Source organism: Anomaloglossus baeobatrachus, unplaced genomic scaffold, assembly GCF_048569485.1.
Source record: "Anomaloglossus baeobatrachus isolate aAnoBae1 unplaced genomic scaffold, aAnoBae1.hap1 Scaffold_373, whole genome shotgun sequence".
In the NCBI taxonomy this organism is placed as follows: domain Eukaryota; kingdom Metazoa; phylum Chordata; class Amphibia; order Anura; family Aromobatidae; genus Anomaloglossus; species Anomaloglossus baeobatrachus.
The window spans coordinates 77,033-95,108 of record NW_027443076.1 but is presented as its reverse complement, the minus strand read 5'-3'; the positions used below and the strand labels follow the sequence as shown (position 1 = coordinate 95,108).

The 18,076-nt window shown below is 49.3% G+C and overlaps 7 non-coding genes and 2 pseudogenes across 7 annotated transcripts; all 9 read left to right on the top strand.

Annotated features, from left to right (window-relative positions):
* Positions 1-2,713: 2,713 nt before the first annotated feature.
* Positions 2,714-2,918, top strand: LOC142274465 (U2 spliceosomal RNA; annotated as a pseudogene).
* Positions 2,919-4,305: 1,387 nt separating this feature from the next.
* LOC142274462 (U2 spliceosomal RNA) lies at positions 4,306-4,496 on the top strand. Its single transcript, XR_012738770.1, has one exon. It is a non-coding gene; the product is annotated as a U2 spliceosomal RNA (small nuclear RNA).
* A 1,387-nt stretch (positions 4,497-5,883) lies between these two features.
* On the top strand, positions 5,884-6,074 carry LOC142274310 (U2 spliceosomal RNA). Its single transcript, XR_012738633.1, has one exon. It is a non-coding gene; the product is annotated as a U2 spliceosomal RNA (small nuclear RNA).
* A 1,386-nt stretch (positions 6,075-7,460) lies between these two features.
* Positions 7,461-7,651, top strand: LOC142274520 (U2 spliceosomal RNA). Its single transcript, XR_012738813.1, has one exon. It is a non-coding gene; the product is annotated as a U2 spliceosomal RNA (small nuclear RNA).
* A 1,387-nt stretch (positions 7,652-9,038) lies between these two features.
* LOC142274519 (U2 spliceosomal RNA) lies at positions 9,039-9,229 on the top strand. Its single transcript, XR_012738812.1, has one exon. It is a non-coding gene; the product is annotated as a U2 spliceosomal RNA (small nuclear RNA).
* Positions 9,230-10,616: 1,387 nt separating this feature from the next.
* Positions 10,617-10,807, top strand: LOC142274518 (U2 spliceosomal RNA). Its single transcript, XR_012738811.1, has one exon. It is a non-coding gene; the product is annotated as a U2 spliceosomal RNA (small nuclear RNA).
* A 1,387-nt stretch (positions 10,808-12,194) lies between these two features.
* LOC142274517 (U2 spliceosomal RNA) lies at positions 12,195-12,385 on the top strand. Its single transcript, XR_012738810.1, has one exon. It is a non-coding gene; the product is annotated as a U2 spliceosomal RNA (small nuclear RNA).
* A 1,387-nt stretch (positions 12,386-13,772) lies between these two features.
* Positions 13,773-13,963, top strand: LOC142274516 (U2 spliceosomal RNA). Its single transcript, XR_012738808.1, has one exon. It is a non-coding gene; the product is annotated as a U2 spliceosomal RNA (small nuclear RNA).
* A 1,387-nt stretch (positions 13,964-15,350) lies between these two features.
* Positions 15,351-15,455, top strand: LOC142274477 (U2 spliceosomal RNA; annotated as a pseudogene).
* The last annotated feature ends 2,621 nt before the right edge of the window (positions 15,456-18,076 follow it).

Below are 18,076 nucleotides of genomic sequence, written 5' to 3'. Positions count from 1 at the left end.
GAGCTGCGTTCCCTGCAGGACCTTCTTCGATGCGGCTGGGACGTGAGAGAGGAGCTGGAGGAGACTAAGAGGAGCCTGAAAAGGCACTTCGAGGAGGAGTCCGAGCGAATTGTCTTCCGTTCCAAAGTGGAGAACCTGGAGAAGGGTGAGAAATGTAACTCGTTCTTTTTCAGGAAACTCCACGCCGGTCACACGCCCATGAATGAACTACGAGACGAGAGTGGAAACATGCGACGCGGGAAAGAGAACGTGATGAAGGTCGTCAGCGACTTCTACAGCGAACTCTACGCCCGCAAGACTACTGACCCCGAGGCCGCCGATAAGTTCCTGTCAGGTATCACTAACCATCTTGACCCTGCAGACGCGGCGGCCATGGATGTTCCTCTGACGGTGGACGAGCTGCTCTCGGCCGCCAAATCCTTTAGTTCTGGCAGGACACCGGGCAGTGACGGCCTCCCAGCAGAGCTCTATGTAGCGCTGGGAGACCTAATCTGTCCGGACCTGTTAGGGCTGTATGAGGAGATGGTGGTGGAGGGCAGAATGCCTCCATCTCTGAGGGAAGGAATGGTCACGATCCTGTACAAGCGTAAAGGAGAGAGGTGCGACCTGAAGAATTGGCGTCCCATCACCCTTCTGAACGTCGACTACAAGATCCTGGCCAAGACGATGGCAACGAGATTGAAGACTGTTATCGGACGGATCATCCACCCGGATCAGACCTGCGGCATCCCCGGACGTCGCATCGCAGACAGCCTGGCTCTCATGCGGGACACGGTCGAGTACATCAAAGCCCGCCGGGTGCACGCAGCCCTGATCTCGTTGGATCAGGAAAAGGCCTTCGACCGTGTTTCCCATGAGTTCCTGGGCAAAGCTCTGCACAGGTTAGGTTTGGGTAACATGTTTTGCTTGTATGTCCAACTAATGTATTTTGATATTCACAGCTCGGTGTTGGTAAACGGCTGGAAGACTGACCCCTTCCCGGTCCTCTCAGGGGTCAGACAAGGCTGTCCTCTGTCACCTCTTCTTTTTGTTTGTGTTATAGAACTCTTTGCAGAGGCTATCCGGCGGAATGGAGAGATCAGAGGGATCACCGCACCAGGACCAGAACGCTTCGAGGTCAAGTGCTCGCTCTACATGGACGACGTGACCGTCTTCTGCGCGGACCGGCGCTCAGTCGACACCCTCGTCCAGACCTGTGAGACCTTCGGACGGGCTTCGGGAGCCAAAGTCAACTGCGGGAAGTCGGAAGCCATGCTCTTCGGGGACTGGCAGCCGGCCTCTTCCGCCCCCTTCCCTTTCAGCATCCAGCCGGATTTCATCAAGGTTCTTGGAGTCTGGTTCGGGAAGGAAGGAGCAGCCCTCAAGTCCTGGGAGGAACGCTTGACCAAGATCACCCAACGGATCGGTCTGTGGAGCCTCAGACGCCTCACCTGTGAGGGCAAAGCACTGGTCCTGCGTAACGAGGTACTGCCCGTGCTGCAGTACACGGCCCAGGCCTGGCCCCCCCTTGCCACCGTGTGCAGGGCCATTACCAGGACGGTGTTTCGTTTTGTCTGGGGATCCAAGATGGACAGAGTAAAGCGGAGCATCATGTACAAGGATCCTCGCAAGGGTGGGAAGGGCGTACCCGATATCCCCACCCTCCTGCGATCCTCCTTCGTATGTGACTGCGTTCGCCGAACTCTGCGAGTCAAGAGAGGTTCCGCGGGTGGGTCCATGTCTCGCTTCTTCCTGCTCCCCCTTTGGAGACGGTTAGGCTGGGACAAGTGGGACAGCTCCTTCCCCTACAACTGGACGGCGCCATGGTTCTACGGAGACGTGGTTCGGTTTGTGAGGGAACACCAACTGGAGGGACTCAAGCCTGATTTGTGGAAGCCAAAGACTATCCACAAACTCATCAGAGCCAAGGACGAAATGGAGAACATTCCAGGACTTCATCACGACACACTGGAGACTGTTTGGACAAACGTGTCATCGGCTGGATTGACCAACGGGCACAAGGACTTGTCATGGATGGCGATACAGGGCGGACTGCCCGTCCGGTCATTCATGCACGCCCGGAACCTGTGCAAAACCCGGTACTGCCCAAGGTGCCCCTTCGTGGAGGAAACATCGCTGCACGCCTTTTGGGACTGCCGTTTCGCACAGCGCCTGTTGGTTGCCCTGGAGGATGACCTGAGGAACTCCGTCCCCAGAGGGAGCCTATCGTACCATTCCGTACTTTATGGACTCTTCCCTGGGACTCACACCGTTGGAGCCATCCAGGAGGCTTGGCGCCTTATGAACTGCTTTAAGGACGCTATTTGGGTCGCCAGGAACCGGCTCATCTTGAAGAGGGAGAAAATGTATATCCAGGATTGCCGCAGGCTGATCCACAGCCTGCTCAGAGACTATTCCATCATGGACAGTCCGGACGACAGCGCCGAGGAGGAGGTTTAGACCTCTTCCATGCCCCCTCCCTCCTTTTCCCGTTATGTGCGTCTTTCAATAAAGCTTCGGGCCTGTGATTTCCCCACCCTATCCCCCTTTTCCCCTACCCCCATCCCCCAATCGCCGGTTCGTCGTTATTTATGGTCTAACTTTTTCTTTCAGCTTGAGTGTTATGGATAAGCATAGGAGTGTGATGTATAGTTTAGTGCGTCGTACTCTATGGCTATGTAAGAAGGATTGTATAGTTCTGTGTGTACGGGGCTGCGGCACTGTACACGGTTTGTTACCTTTTTGTGAGTAGTGCATGATAATAAAGATGCTGTTAAATCAAAAAATCTGTTCTTATCAGTTTAATATCTGATACGTCCCCTATCTGGGGACCATATATTAAATGGATTTTTAGAACAGGGAGATGGAAAAAGAGCTTGCTCTGTCCACTCCACGCATTGACCTGGTATTGCAGTACCTCCAGGAACGGTGCACCCCTTCTTAACCCAGTTTCCAAAAGCAGAACTCAATTCACCTGATTCATATTAGCCCGATTTAATGAATTGGAAGAAAGCATACGTCTTCATATGCACCTCAATTTGGCCCATTCACTTTTCACACTTCCTCCTTTTGTTTTTTATCTTTCACACTTTTGACTTTCTTTATTCATCCAAATAGCAAACTCATCACCACTCAACCTGACCAACTCGGCTATGTCCCCGTGCTGCAGTTCTCTGTCTTATCTAGATCATTTGCAATTGAATGGAATAGATCCCTTTTGGACAAAGTGGATTCACCTGCTGCTGCAGTGACCACAGGTGTGATAAGATCTAGAATTGGCATCTGGTGCGATCTCTCCGCTTCCACTCCAAAGAAAGTTACCTGTTTATTCCTATCATGCATTGGTTTTTGGGGTTTTCTTTGAGTAATGATGATCTCTTTAGTAGTCTGTTGGCGCCCTCTCCTGGAGGAATAGTTTGCTTGCTCTTGGACATTCTAAAAGAGAGGTCATGATAGACATTGAGCTTCTGAGCTCAATTGGGGACAGTCATGGGTGATGAATGTTTGCAACCTACTGCGAAGCCTCATACCGCAATATAAGGAACGTCAAATACTAAGAAAGGGCGGCCTATGAAAGAATTACTACTTTCAATAAGTACACTTAAACGGCTAATTGGGAATAGAAAAACTGTAAAAAGCCCTCTGAGAAAGCCCCCCTCTAACCTTTGATAGTAAGCTTTTCTGTAGTCTGCCTGTTGATGTATTTTCCGTTTGAACTGTGCACAACATGAAGAGACGGAACACTGGCGGCTTGTCACAATGCCCCCCGATGACATCACAATAGCGCTGCTGCCTAGAAAACAAGCTGCGCAGAAGAAGTTGTTCTTTGGGTGGGAGGGTGGGCTAGTGGAAGGAGGGGGCAATCTCTTTTTTTCCCGGGTGGTAGGGGGATGACAGGAGAAGGGAAGCGGGTGGTGAGAAAGGTACAGAGGGCAGGGTTTGGGGGCTGGGAAGGAAAGGGAAAAGATTAGGGTTTGGGGATGATGAAAGGGCTTTCTACGGGTAAGGATGGCAAAGGGTGGCAGTGACGGAAAGTCAGGCAACCTGTCCTGTCCGTCTTTTTGTATCGTGAATTGGAAAGACTGCAAGGGGGAGGGGAGTTGCTTGCGCCCTAAAGGAGGAGTTATTCAGATTCATTGCAGTGGGCGGCGGCTGCAAAACGCACCATTCTTCTTGTTTTTGCTCTGCAAAGCAGCCTTTTCAAGGGTTGGCTTGGGTGACAAAATGTCTTGTGTAGGCGTGGGTTTGTCTCCCTCTCGCTCTCTCTCCCTAAGATGTGTCCGGCATAGGCCAGGGTGCCACTCGAGGCCCAAACCAATTCTGGTTATCGCTTCTCGGCCTTTTGGCTAAGATCAAGTGTAGTATCTGTTCTTATCAATTTAATATCTGATACGTCCCCTATCTGGGGACCATATATTAAATGGATTTTTAGAACAGGGAGATGGAAAAAGAGCTTGCTCTGTCCACTCCACGCATTGACCTGGTATTGCAGTACCTCCAGGAACGGTGCACCCCTTCTTAACCCAGTTTCCAAAAGCAGAACTCAATTCACCTGATTCATATTAGCCCGATTTAATGAATTGGAAGAAAGCATACGTCTTCATATGCACCTCAATTTGGCCCATTCACTTTTCACACTTCCTCCTTTTGTTTTTTATCTTTCACACTTTTGACTTTCTTTATTCATCCAAATAGCAAACTCATCACCACTCAACCTGACCAACTCGGCTATGTCCCCGTGCTGCAGTTCTCTGTCTTATCTAGATCATTTGCAATTGAATGGAATAGATCCCTTTTGGACAAAGTGGATTCACCTGCTGCTGCAGTGACCACAGGTGTGATAAGATCTAGAATTGGCATCTGGTGCGATCTCTCCGCTTCCACTCCAAAGAAAGTTACCTGTTTATTCCTATCATGCATTGGTTTTTGGGGTTTTCTTTGAGTAATGATGATCTCTTTAGTAGTCTGTTGGCGCCCTCTCCTGGAGGAATAGTTTGCTTGCTCTTGGACATTCTAAAAGAGAGGTCATGATAGACATTGAGCTTCTGAGCTCAATTGGGGACAGTCATGGGTGATGAATGTTTGCAACCTACTGCGAAGCCTCATACCGCAATATAAGGAACGTCAAATACTAAGAAAGGGCGGCCTATGAAAGAATTACTACTTTCAATAAGTACACTTAAACGGCTAATTGGGAATAGAAAAACTGTAAAAAGCCCTCTGAGAAAGCCCCCCTCTAACCTTTGATAGTAAGCTTTTCTGTAGTCTGCCTGTTGATGTATTTTCCGTTTGAACTGTGCACAACATGAAGAGACGGAACACTGGCGGCTTGTCACAATGCCCCCCGATGACATCACAATAGCGCTGCTGCCTAGAAAACAAGCTGCGCAGAAGAAGTTGTTCTTTGGGTGGGAGGGTGGGCTAGTGGAAGGAGGGGGCAATCTCTTTTTTTCCCGGGTGGTAGGGGGATGACAGGAGAAGGGAAGCGGGTGGTGAGAAAGGTACAGAGGGCAGGGTTTGGGGGCTGGGAAGGAAAGGGAAAAGATTAGGGTTTGGGGATGATGAAAGGGCTTTCTACGGGTAAGGATGGCAAAGGGTGGCAGTGACGGAAAGTCAGGCAACCTGTCCTGTCCGTCTTTTTGTATCGTGAATTGGAAAGACTGCAAGGGGGAGGGGAGTTGCTTGCGCCCTAAAGGAGGAGTTATTCAGATTCATTGCAGTGGGCGGCGGCTGCAAAACGCACCATTCTTCTTGTTTTTGCTCTGCAAAGCAGCCTTTTCAAGGGTTGGCTTGGGTGACAAAATGTCTTGTGTAGGCGTGGGTTTGTCTCCCTCTCGCTCTCTCTCCCTAAGATGTGTCCGGCATAGGCCAGGGTGCCACTCGAGGCCCAAACCAATTCTGGTTATCGCTTCTCGGCCTTTTGGCTAAGATCAAGTGTAGTATCTGTTCTTATCAGTTTAATATCTGATACGTCCCCTATCTGGGGACCATATATTAAATGGATTTTTAGAACAGGGAGATGGAAAAAGAGCTTGCTCTGTCCACTCCACGCATTGACCTGGTATTGCAGTACCTCCAGGAACGGTGCACCCCTTCTTAACCCAGTTTCCAAAAGCAGAACTCAATTCACCTGATTCATATTAGCCCGATTTAATGAATTGGAAGAAAGCATACGTCTTCATATGCACCTCAATTTGGCCCATTCACTTTTCACACTTCCTCCTTTTGTTTTTTATCTTTCACACTTTTGACTTTCTTTATTCATCCAAATAGCAAACTCATCACCACTCAACCTGACCAACTCGGCTATGTCCCCGTGCTGCAGTTCTCTGTCTTATCTAGATCATTTGCAATTGAATGGAATAGATCCCTTTTGGACAAAGTGGATTCACCTGCTGCTGCAGTGACCACAGGTGTGATAAGATCTAGAATTGGCATCTGGTGCGATCTCTCCGCTTCCACTCCAAAGAAAGTTACCTGTTTATTCCTATCATGCATTGGTTTTTGGGTTTTCTTTGAGTAATGATGATCTCTTTAGTAGTCTGTTGGCGCCCTCTCCTGGAGGAATAGTTTGCTTGCTCTTGGACATTCTAAAAGAGAGGTCATGATAGACATTGAGCTTCTGAGCTCAATTGGGGACAGTCATGGGTGATGAATGTTTGCAACCTACTGCGAAGCCTCATACCGCAATATAAGGAACGTCAAATACTAAGAAAGGGCGGCCTATGAAAGAATTACTACTTTCAATAAGTACACTTAAACGGCTAATTGGGAATAGAAAAACTGTAAAAAGCCCTCTGAGAAAGCCCCCCTCTAACCTTTGATAGTAAGCTTTTCTGTAGTCTGCCTGTTGATGTATTTTCCGTTTGAACTGTGCACAACATGAAGAGACGGAACACTGGCGGCTTGTCACAATGCCCCCCGATGACATCACAATAGCGCTGCTGCCTAGAAAACAAGCTGCGCAGAAGAAGTTGTTCTTTGGGTGGGAGGGTGGGCTAGTGGAAGGAGGGGGCAATCTCTTTTTTTCCCGGGTGGTAGGGGGATGACAGGAGAAGGGAAGCGGGTGGTGAGAAAGGTACAGAGGGCAGGGTTTGGGGGCTGGGAAGGAAAGGGAAAAGATTAGGGTTTGGGGATGATGAAAGGGCTTTCTACGGGTAAGGATGGCAAAGGGTGGCAGTGACGGAAAGTCAGGCAACCTGTCCTGTCCGTCTTTTTGTATCGTGAATTGGAAAGACTGCAAGGGGGAGGGGAGTTGCTTGCGCCCTAAAGGAGGAGTTCTTCAGATTCATTGCAGTGGGCGGCGGCTGCAAAACGCACCATTCTTCTTGTTTTTGCTCTGCAAAGCAGCCTTTTCAAGGGTTGGCTTGGGTGACAAAATGTCTTGTGTAGGCGTGGGTTTGTCTCCCTCTCGCTCTCTCTCCCTAAGATGTGTCCGGCATAGGCCAGGGTGCCACTCGAGGCCCAAACCAATTCTGGTTATCGCTTCTCGGCCTTTTGGCTAAGATCAAGTGTAGTATCTGTTCTTATCAGTTTAATATCTGATACGTCCCCTATCTGGGGACCATATATTAAATGGATTTTTAGAACAGGGAGATGGAAAAAGAGCTTGCTCTGTCCACTCCACGCATTGACCTGGTATTGCAGTACCTCCAGGAACGGTGCACCCCTTCTTAACCCAGTTTCCAAAAGCAGAACTCAATTCACCTGATTCATATTAGCCCGATTTAATGAATTGGAAGAAAGCATACGTCTTCATATGCACCTCAATTTGGCCCATTCACTTTTCACACTTCCTCCTTTTGTTTTTTATCTTTCACACTTTTGACTTTCTTTATTCATCCAAATAGCAAACTCATCACCACTCAACCTGACCAACTCGGCTATGTCCCCGTGCTGCAGTTCTCTGTCTTATCTAGATCATTTGCAATTGAATGGAATAGATCCCTTTTGGACAAAGTGGATTCACCTGCTGCTGCAGTGACCACAGGTGTGATAAGATCTAGAATTGGCATCTGGTGCGATCTCTCCGCTTCCACTCCAAAGAAAGTTACCTGTTTATTCCTATCATGCATTGGTTTTTGGGGTTTTCTTTGAGTAATGATGATCTCTTTAGTAGTCTGTTGGCGCCCTCTCCTGGAGGAATAGTTTGCTTGCTCTTGGACATTCTAAAAGAGAGGTCATGATAGACATTGAGCTTCTGAGCTCAATTGGGGACAGTCATGGGTGATGAATGTTTGCAACCTACTGCGAAGCCTCATACCGCAATATAAGGAACGTCAAATACTAAGAAAGGGCGGCCTATGAAAGAATTACTACTTTCAATAAGTACACTTAAACGGCTAATTGGGAATAGAAAAACTGTAAAAAGCCCTCTGAGAAAGCCCCCCTCTAACCTTTGATAGTAAGCTTTTCTGTAGTCTGCCTGTTGATGTATTTTCCGTTTGAACTGTGCACAACATGAAGAGACGGAACACTGGCGGCTTGTCACAATGCCCCCCGATGACATCACAATAGCGCTGCTGCCTAGAAAACAAGCTGCGCAGAAGAAGTTGTTCTTTGGGTGGGAGGGTGGGCTAGTGGAAGGAGGGGGCAATCTCTTTTTTTCCCGGGTGGTAGGGGGATGACAGGAGAAGGGAAGCGGGTGGTGAGAAAGGTACAGAGGGCAGGGTTTGGGGGCTGGGAAGGAAAGGGAAAAGATTAGGGTTTGGGGATGATGAAAGGGCTTTCTACGGGTAAGGATGGCAAAGGGTGGCAGTGACGGAAAGTCAGGCAACCTGTCCTGTCCGTCTTTTTGTATCGTGAATTGGAAAGACTGCAAGGGGGAGGGGAGTTGCTTGCGCCCTAAAGGAGGAGTTATTCAGATTCATTGCAGTGGGCGGCGGCTGCAAAACGCACCATTCTTCTTGTTTTTGCTCTGCAACGCAGCCTTTTCAAGGGTTGGCTTGGGTGACAAAATGTCTTGTGTAGGCGTGGGTTTGTCTCCCTCTCGCTCTCTCTCCCTAAGATGTGTCCGGCATAGGCCAGGGTGCCACTCGAGGCCCAAACCAATTCTGGTTATCGCTTCTCGGCCTTTTGGCTAAGATCAAGTGTAGTATCTGTTCTTATCAGTTTAATATCTGATACGTCCCCTATCTGGGGACCATATATTAAATGGATTTTTAGAACAGGGAGATGGAAAAAGAGCTTGCTCTGTCCACTCCACGCATTGACCTGGTATTGCAGTACCTCCAGGAACGGTGCACCCCTTCTTAACCCAGTTTCCAAAAGCAGAACTCAATTCACCTGATTCATATTAGCCCGATTTAATGAATTGGAAGAAAGCATACGTCTTCATATGCACCTCAATTTGGCCCATTCACTTTTCACACTTCCTCCTTTTGTTTTTTATCTTTCACACTTTTGACTTTCTTTATTCATCCAAATAGCAAACTCATCACCACTCAACCTGACCAACTCGGCTATGTCCCCGTGCTGCAGTTCTCTGTCTTATCTAGATCATTTGCAATTGAATGGAATAGATCCCTTTTGGACAAAGTGGATTCACCTGCTGCTGCAGTGACCACAGGTGTGATAAGATCTAGAATTGGCATCTGGTGCGATCTCTCCGCTTCCACTCCAAAGAAAGTTACCTGTTTATTCCTATCATGCATTGGTTTTTGGGGTTTTCTTTGAGTAATGATGATCTCTTTAGTAGTCTGTTGGCGCCCTCTCCTGGAGGAATAGTTTGCTTGCTCTTGGACATTCTAAAAGAGAGGTCATGATAGACATTGAGCTTCTGAGCTCAATTGGGGACAGTCATGGGTGATGAATGTTTGCAACCTACTGCGAAGCCTCATACCGCAATATAAGGAACGTCAAATACTAAGAAAGGGCGGCCTATGAAAGAATTACTACTTTCAATAAGTACACTTAAACGGCTAATTGGGAATAGAAAAACTGTAAAAAGCCCTCTGAGAAAGCCCCCCTCTAACCTTTGATAGTAAGCTTTTCTGTAGTCTGCCTGTTGATGTATTTTCCGTTTGAACTGTGCACAACATGAAGAGACGGAACACTGGCGGCTTGTCACAATGCCCCCCGATGACATCACAATAGCGCTGCTGCCTAGAAAACAAGCTGCGCAGAAGAAGTTGTTCTTTGGGTGGGAGGGTGGGCTAGTGGAAGGAGGGGGCAATCTCTTTTTTTCCCGGGTGGTAGGGGGATGACAGGAGAAGGGAAGCGGGTGGTGAGAAAGGTACAGAGGGCAGGGTTTGGGGGCTGGGAAGGAAAGGGAAAAGATTAGGGTTTGGGGATGATGAAAGGGCTTTCTACGGGTAAGGATGGCAAAGGGTGGCAGTGACGGAAAGTCAGGCAACCTGTCCTGTCCGTCTTTTTGTATCGTGAATTGGAAAGACTGCAAGGGGGAGGGGAGTTGCTTGCGCCCTAAAGGAGGAGTTATTCAGATTCATTGCAGTGGGCGGCGGCTGCAAAACGCACCATTCTTCTTGTTTTTGCTCTGCAAAGCAGCCTTTTCAAGGGTTGGCTTGGGTGACAAAATGTCTTGTGTAGGCGTGGGTTTGTCTCCCTCTCGCTCTCTCTCCCTAAGATGTGTCCGGCATAGGCCAGGGTGCCACTCGAGGCCCAAACCAATTCTGGTTATCGCTTCTCGGCCTTTTGGCTAAGATCAAGTGTAGTATCTGTTCTTATCAGTTTAATATCTGATACGTCCCCTATCTGGGGACCATATATTAAATGGATTTTTAGAACAGGGAGATGGAAAAAGAGCTTGCTCTGTCCACTCCACGCATTGACCTGGTATTGCAGTACCTCCAGGAACGGTGCACCCCTTCTTAACCCAGTTTCCAAAAGCAGAACTCAATTCACCTGATTCATATTAGCCCGATTTAATGAATTGGAAGAAAGCATACGTCTTCATATGCACCTCAATTTGGCCCATTCACTTTTCACACTTCCTCCTTTTGTTTTTTATCTTTCACACTTTTGACTTTCTTTATTCATCCAAATAGCAAACTCATCACCACTCAACCTGACCAACTCGGCTATGTCCCCGTGCTGCAGTTCTCTGTCTTATCTAGATCATTTGCAATTGAATGGAATAGATCCCTTTTGGACAAAGTGGATTCACCTGCTGCTGCAGTGACCACAGGTGTGATAAGATCTAGAATTGGCATCTGGTGCGATCTCTCCGCTTCCACTCCAAAGAAAGTTACCTGTTTATTCCTATCATGCATTGGTTTTTGGGGTTTTCTTTGAGTAATGATGATCTCTTTAGTAGTCTGTTGGCGCCCTCTCCTGGAGGAATAGTTTGCTTGCTCTTGGACATTCTAAAAGAGAGGTCATGATAGACATTGAGCTTCTGAGCTCAATTGGGGACAGTCATGGGTGATGAATGTTTGCAACCTACTGCGAAGCCTCATACCGCAATATAAGGAACGTCAAATACTAAGAAAGGGCGGCCTATGAAAGAATTACTACTTTCAATAAGTACACTTAAACGGCTAATTGGGAATAGAAAAACTGTAAAAAGCCCTCTGAGAAAGCCCCCCTCTAACCTTTGATAGTAAGCTTTTCTGTAGTCTGCCTGTTGATGTATTTTCCGTTTGAACTGTGCACAACATGAAGAGACGGAACACTGGCGGCTTGTCACAATGCCCCCCGATGACATCACAATAGCGCTGCTGCCTAGAAAACAAGCTGCGCAGAAGAAGTTGTTCTTTGGGTGGGAGGGTGGGCTAGTGGAAGGAGGGGGCAATCTCTTTTTTTCCCGGGTGGTAGGGGGATGACAGGAGAAGGGAAGCGGGTGGTGAGAAAGGTACAGAGGGCAGGGTTTGGGGGCTGGGAAGGAAAGGGAAAAGATTAGGGTTTGGGGATGATGAAAGGGCTTTCTACGGGTAAGGATGGCAAAGGGTGGCAGTGACGGAAAGTCAGGCAACCTGTCCTGTCCGTCTTTTTGTATCGTGAATTGGAAAGACTGCAAGGGGGAGGGGAGTTGCTTGCGCCCTAAAGGAGGAGTTATTCAGATTCATTGCAGTGGGCGGCGGCTGCAAAACGCACCATTCTTCTTGTTTTTGCTCTGCAAAGCAGCCTTTTCAAGGGTTGGCTTGGGTGACAAAATGTCTTGTGTAGGCGTGGGTTTGTCTCCCTCTCGCTCTCTCTCCCTAAGATGTGTCCGGCATAGGCCAGGGTGCCACTCGAGGCCCAAACCAATTCTGGTTATCGCTTCTCGGCCTTTTGGCTAAGATCAAGTGTAGTATCTGTTCTTATCAGTTTAATATCTGATACGTCCCCTATCTGGGGACCATATATTAAATGGATTTTTAGAACAGGGAGATGGAAAAAGAGCTTGCTCTGTCCACTCCACGCATTGACCTGGTATTGCAGTACCTCCAGGAACGGTGCACCCCTTCTTAACCCAGTTTCCAAAAGCAGAACTCAATTCACCTGATTCATATTAGCCCGATTTAATGAATTGGAAGAAAGCATACGTCTTCATATGCACCTCAATTTGGCCCATTCACTTTTCACACTTCCTCCTTTTGTTTTTTATCTTTCACACTTTTGACTTTCTTTATTCATCCAAATAGCAAACTCATCACCACTCAACCTGACCAACTCGGCTATGTCCCCGTGCTGCAGTTCTCTGTCTTATCTAGATCATTTGCAATTGAATGGAATAGATCCCTTTTGGACAAAGTGGATTCACCTGCTGCTGCAGTGACCACAGGTGTGATAAGATCTAGAATTGGCATCTGGTGCGATCTCTCCGCTTCCACTCCAAAGAAAGTTACCTGTTTATTCCTATCATGCATTGGTTTTTGGGGTTTTCTTTGAGTAATGATGATCTCTTTAGTAGTCTGTTGGCGCCCTCTCCTGGAGGAATAGTTTGCTTGCTCTTGGACATTCTAAAAGAGAGGTCATGATAGACATTGAGCTTCTGAGCTCAATTGGGGACAGTCATGGGTGATGAATGTTTGCAACCTACTGCGAAGCCTCATACCGCAATATAAGGAACGTCAAATACTAAGAAAGGGCGGCCTATGAAAGAATTACTACTTTCAATAAGTACACTTAAACGGCTAATTGGGAATAGAAAAACTGTAAAAAGCCCTCTGAGAAAGCCCCCCTCTAACCTTTGATAGTAAGCTTTTCTGTAGTCTGCCTGTTGATGTATTTTCCGTTTGAACTGTGCACAACATGAAGAGACGGAACACTGGCGGCTTGTCACAATGCCCCCCGATGACATCACAATAGCGCTGCTGCCTAGAAAACAAGCTGCGCAGAAGAAGTTGTTCTTTGGGTGGGAGGGTGGGCTAGTGGAAGGAGGGGGCAATCTCTTTTTTTCCCGGGTGGTAGGGGGATGACAGGAGAAGGGAAGCGGGTGGTGAGAAAGGTACAGAGGGCAGGGTTTGGGGGCTGGGAAGGAAAGGGAAAAGATTAGGGTTTGGGGATGATGAAAGGGCTTTCTACGGGTAAGGATGGCAAAGGGTGGCAGTGACGGAAAGTCAGGCAACCTGTCCTGTCCGTCTTTTTGTATCGTGAATTGGAAAGACTGCAAGGGGGAGGGGAGTTGCTTGCGCCCTAAAGGAGGAGTTATTCAGATTCATTGCAGTGGGCGGCGGCTGCAAAACGCACCATTCTTCTTGTTTTTGCTCTGCAAAGCAGCCTTTTCAAGGGTTGGCTTGGGTGACAAAATGTCTTGTGTAGGCGTGGGTTTGTCTCCCTCTCGCTCTCTCTCCCTAAGATGTGTCCGGCATAGGCCAGGGTGCCACTCGAGGCCCAAACCAATTCTGGTTATCGCTTCTCGGCCTTTTGGCTAAGATCAAGTGTAGTATCTGTTCTTATCAGTTTAATATCTGATACGTCCCCTATCTGGGGACCATATATTAAATGGATTTTTAGAACAGGGAGATGGAAAAAGAGCTTGCTCTGTCCACTCCACGCATTGACCTGGTATTGCAGTACCTCCAGGAACGGTGCACCCCTTCTTAACCCAGTTTCCAAAAGCAGAACTCAATTCACCTGATTCATATTAGCCCGATTTAATGAATTGGAAGAAAGCATACGTCTTCATATGCACCTCAATTTGGCCCATTCACTTTTCACACTTCCTCCTTTTGTTTTTTATCTTTCACACTTTTGACTTTCTTTATTCATCCAAATAGCAAACTCATCACCACTCAACCTGACCAACTCGGCTATGTCCCCGTGCTGCAGTTCTCTGTCTTATCTAGATCATTTGCAATTGAATGGAATAGATCCCTTTTGGACAAAGTGGATTCACCTGCTGCTGCAGTGACCACAGGTGTGATAAGATCTAGAATTGGCATCTGGTGCGATCTCTCCGCTTCCACTCCAAAGAAAGTTACCTGTTTATTCCTATCATGCATTGGTTTTTGGGGTTTTCTTTGAGTAATGATGATCTCTTTAGTAGTCTGTTGGCGCCCTCTCCTGGAGGAATAGTTTGCTTGCTCTTGGACATTCTAAAAGAGAGGTCATGATAGACATTGAGCTTCTGAGCTCAATTGGGGACAGTCATGGGTGATGAATGTTTGCAACCTACTGCGAAGCCTCATACCGCAATATAAGGAACGTCAAATACTAAGAAAGGGCGGCCTATGAAAGAATTACTACTTTCAATAAGTACACTTAAACGGCTAATTGGGAATAGAAAAACTGTAAAAAGCCCTCTGAGAAAGCCCCCCTCTAACCTTTGATAGTAAGCTTTTCTGTAGTCTGCCTGTTGATGTATTTTCCGTTTGAACTGTGCACAACATGAAGAGACGGAACACTGGCGGCTTGTCACAATGCCCCCCGATGACATCACAATAGCGCTGCTGCCTAGAAAACAAGCTGCGCAGAAGAAGTTGTTCTTTGGGTGGGAGGGTGGGCTAGTGGAAGGAGGGGGCAATCTCTTTTTTTCCCGGGTGGTAGGGGGATGACAGGAGAAGGGAAGCGGGTGGTGAGAAAGGTACAGAGGGCAGGGTTTGGGGGCTGGGAAGGAAAGGGAAAAGATTAGGGTTTGGGGATGATGAAAGGGCTTTCTACGGGTAAGGATGGCAAAGGGTGGCAGTGACGGAAAGTCAGGCAACCTGTCCTGTCCGTCTTTTTGTATCGTGAATTGGAAAGACTGCAAGGGGGAGGGGAGTTGCTTGCGCCCTAAAGGAGGAGTTATTCAGATTCATTGCAGTGGGCGGCGGCTGCAAAACGCACCATTCTTCTTGTTTTTGCTCTGCAAAGCAGCCTTTTCAAGGGTTGGCTTGGGTGACAAAATGTCTTGTGTAGGCGTGGGTTTGTCTCCCTCTCGCTCTCTCTCCCTAAGATGTGTCCGGCATAGGCCAGGGTGCCACTCGAGGCCCAAACCAATTCTGGTTATCGCTTCTCGGCCTTTTGGCTAAGATCAAGTGTAGTATCTGTTCTTATCAGAACAAACTGAGCTAGCTACACTTGACGAGATACGATCAGGGAGACGAGCTCCAAAGCCCAGCCGAGACCGGAAGAGGGAGATCAGACGGAAGAAGAGCTTGGCAGAAAGAAGCAAGAAGACGAAGGCTCGGAGAAGACTTGGGGAGACCAGAGGAACTTCGAGGAGGAACACAGCGGGAGAAGACACCCGGAGAAGAATCCAAGATCCAGCTCCGGGAACTCAAGCAGGAACCAGCCATGGCAAGCAAGCCAGAGAAGGCAGCCAAGAAGGCTCAGGACCCAGGGACCTCCAGGAAGGCTCATCCAGAGGCTTCTTCGGCCCAAGAGGCCCCTACCTCCGACGCCAGCCAGCCGGAGGGAGTCCGGACGCCGCCTGAAAAGGCTCCAACCCTGGAGCCTTGGATGCGGCAGACGGTCGCCCTGAAGCTAAAGGCGGTGGATGGTAGGTTGCCGGACATGTCCAGCGACGTGTTCTGCAAGAAGATGATTCTGGATCAGGGCTTCTCCAGGGCGGAAACCCTGAGTGTCCAGACCTTCATGACTGGCATTTTTCTGGTAACCTTTGCCACGGTGAATGCCTGCAGGAGATACTGGGAGGCGATGAACGCAGCGATGCCGGACTCCCCTTTTCATTCCTTTTTAGGATCCTGTCCTATACAGAGGGATGAGAAGAGGATCACGGTCTCCATGCGGAACCCGCACACCCCAGGAAGAGACATCTCCACGTTCCTGGGACGTCTCTGCACAGTGGTGAGGGAGCCATCCCACATCCTTAACGGCAACGGATTCTGGACGGGTAAGTGGTCAGTAACCGTTCGACTCTACAGGGAACCAGCATCCGAGGATGGTCTCCAGCACCTGCCCCCGACATTCTCTCTGGGAAACTCCTTTGGTCTCATCTACTACCCGGACATGCCACACAACTGCAGGAAATGTGGCGGGAAAGGGCATTCGATGAAGACCTGCAAGGAGGACGCCTGCAGGGTTTGCCGGGTGACAGGACACAGCTCCAAGGACTGCCCAAAGAAGAAGACTTGCAACCTATGTGGACAGGCGGACCACCTTTACAAGGACTGCCCACAGCGGGAGAAATCCTGGGCAAGGGTTGCCGCGGCGACCCAGTATCGGGTAATCACAGCTTCGTCGACCAAGGCAGCTACGACCAAGGCCACAGAGGCCAAGGACAAGGCGGCCAAGAACCCGGCGACCGTGGCTCCAGCCGATGCCCCAGCAGCCACGGAGTCCAGGGAAAAGAAGGGTAAGAAAACTGTTGCCCCCTCCCTGGTCCCCCCCCCTGTCACCCCTGTCCAAACCCCTCCCCCCCCGGCCAACCCTACTGAGGATTCCACTACCTCCACCTCATTTCCCTACTCCTCAGTTGGTCTCCTCACCCCCCCCCCAAAGCCCACTCTCCCTCCCCAGACCATGAGAGCAGAGGGCCTCAGCACTCTTGCACTTTTCACCGAGGAGGATTTTCCAGCTCTTGTCTCCTCAGGTACAGGCCAAAGGAAAAGGAAGGTGGAAGATAGTCCTGTCGCAGAACCTTCCAAGCTGTTCATTGTGGACCCCAATCCACCCCAGGAAGAGGAGGATGGCCTCCTCCCAGAACCGGACGTGTTGGAGCAGATGGTGGAGTCCCTTGTGGCCGAAGAAGAAATGGAGGAGTCGGAAGCCACCGAGGCACCATCCCTGCTTGATCAGCTAGCAGAAGAGGGTCTGCTGGAGATACCCTTACCAGCAGGTGCCAAAGAGGAAGAACCGCCCGACCGGAGTGGTAACTAAGGCACACCGCCTGCTCTAACTTCCTCTTTCCTCCAATGACTGCTAACATTAACATCTTTTCCATTAATGTTAGGAGCATCAGAGACAAGTTCCGACGTCAGACAATTTTTACGTTCCTTAACACTCAGTCTAGTGATGTATTTTTCCTGCAGGAATGCTCCCTTCCCTCCTCTAGGTCCTTCAACCATCTGGCCAGGGAGTGGACCCATGGCCCATCCTACTGGTCTGGCGGGGGCGACTGTAGGTCCGCGGGGGTCGCCGTGCTGATCAGGGGAAGCGCCTTCACATTGGACTCTGTTCAGGAAATCGTCTGCGGCAGGTTACTGCTCGTGGATGGCACCTGGGCGGGAGAACCTGTCAGGTTCATCAATGTGTATGCTTCTCCTGTGAAGAGCGATCGACTGGAGCTCCTCCAAGCCCTGCGCCCTCAGCTCGCTACCGCCAGGACGGTAGTGATGGCCGGGGATTTCAACTGCCCGATTGAGGAGGATGGACGCAGTTCTGGAACGGCTGCCAAGTTGGACGTCACATCCAAACTGCTCATTGAGATGGTGACCGAAGCCTCTCTTGTGGACGTTGTTGGCTCCATCGGACACGGATCCGTGAACTATTCATGGTGCCGATCCGATGGCTCGCTGCGTTCCAGGATTGACTTTGTGTTTACCTCTCGGGCGGTTGGGCGGAGTGGGCACTCGATGGTCCCCTGCTTCTTCTCTGACCACAGAGCCATTCACTTTCAAGGTGTGCTGGGCCATGGCTTCCCCATTGGCCCGGGCTCCTGGAAGCTGAACTGCTCTCTGCTGGAAAAGGGTGAGATTCTGGAGGAGCTTAGAGCTGCCTACTCCACGTGGCGGGCCTACAAGGCGGGCTTCCAGTCTGTTTCTGACTGGTG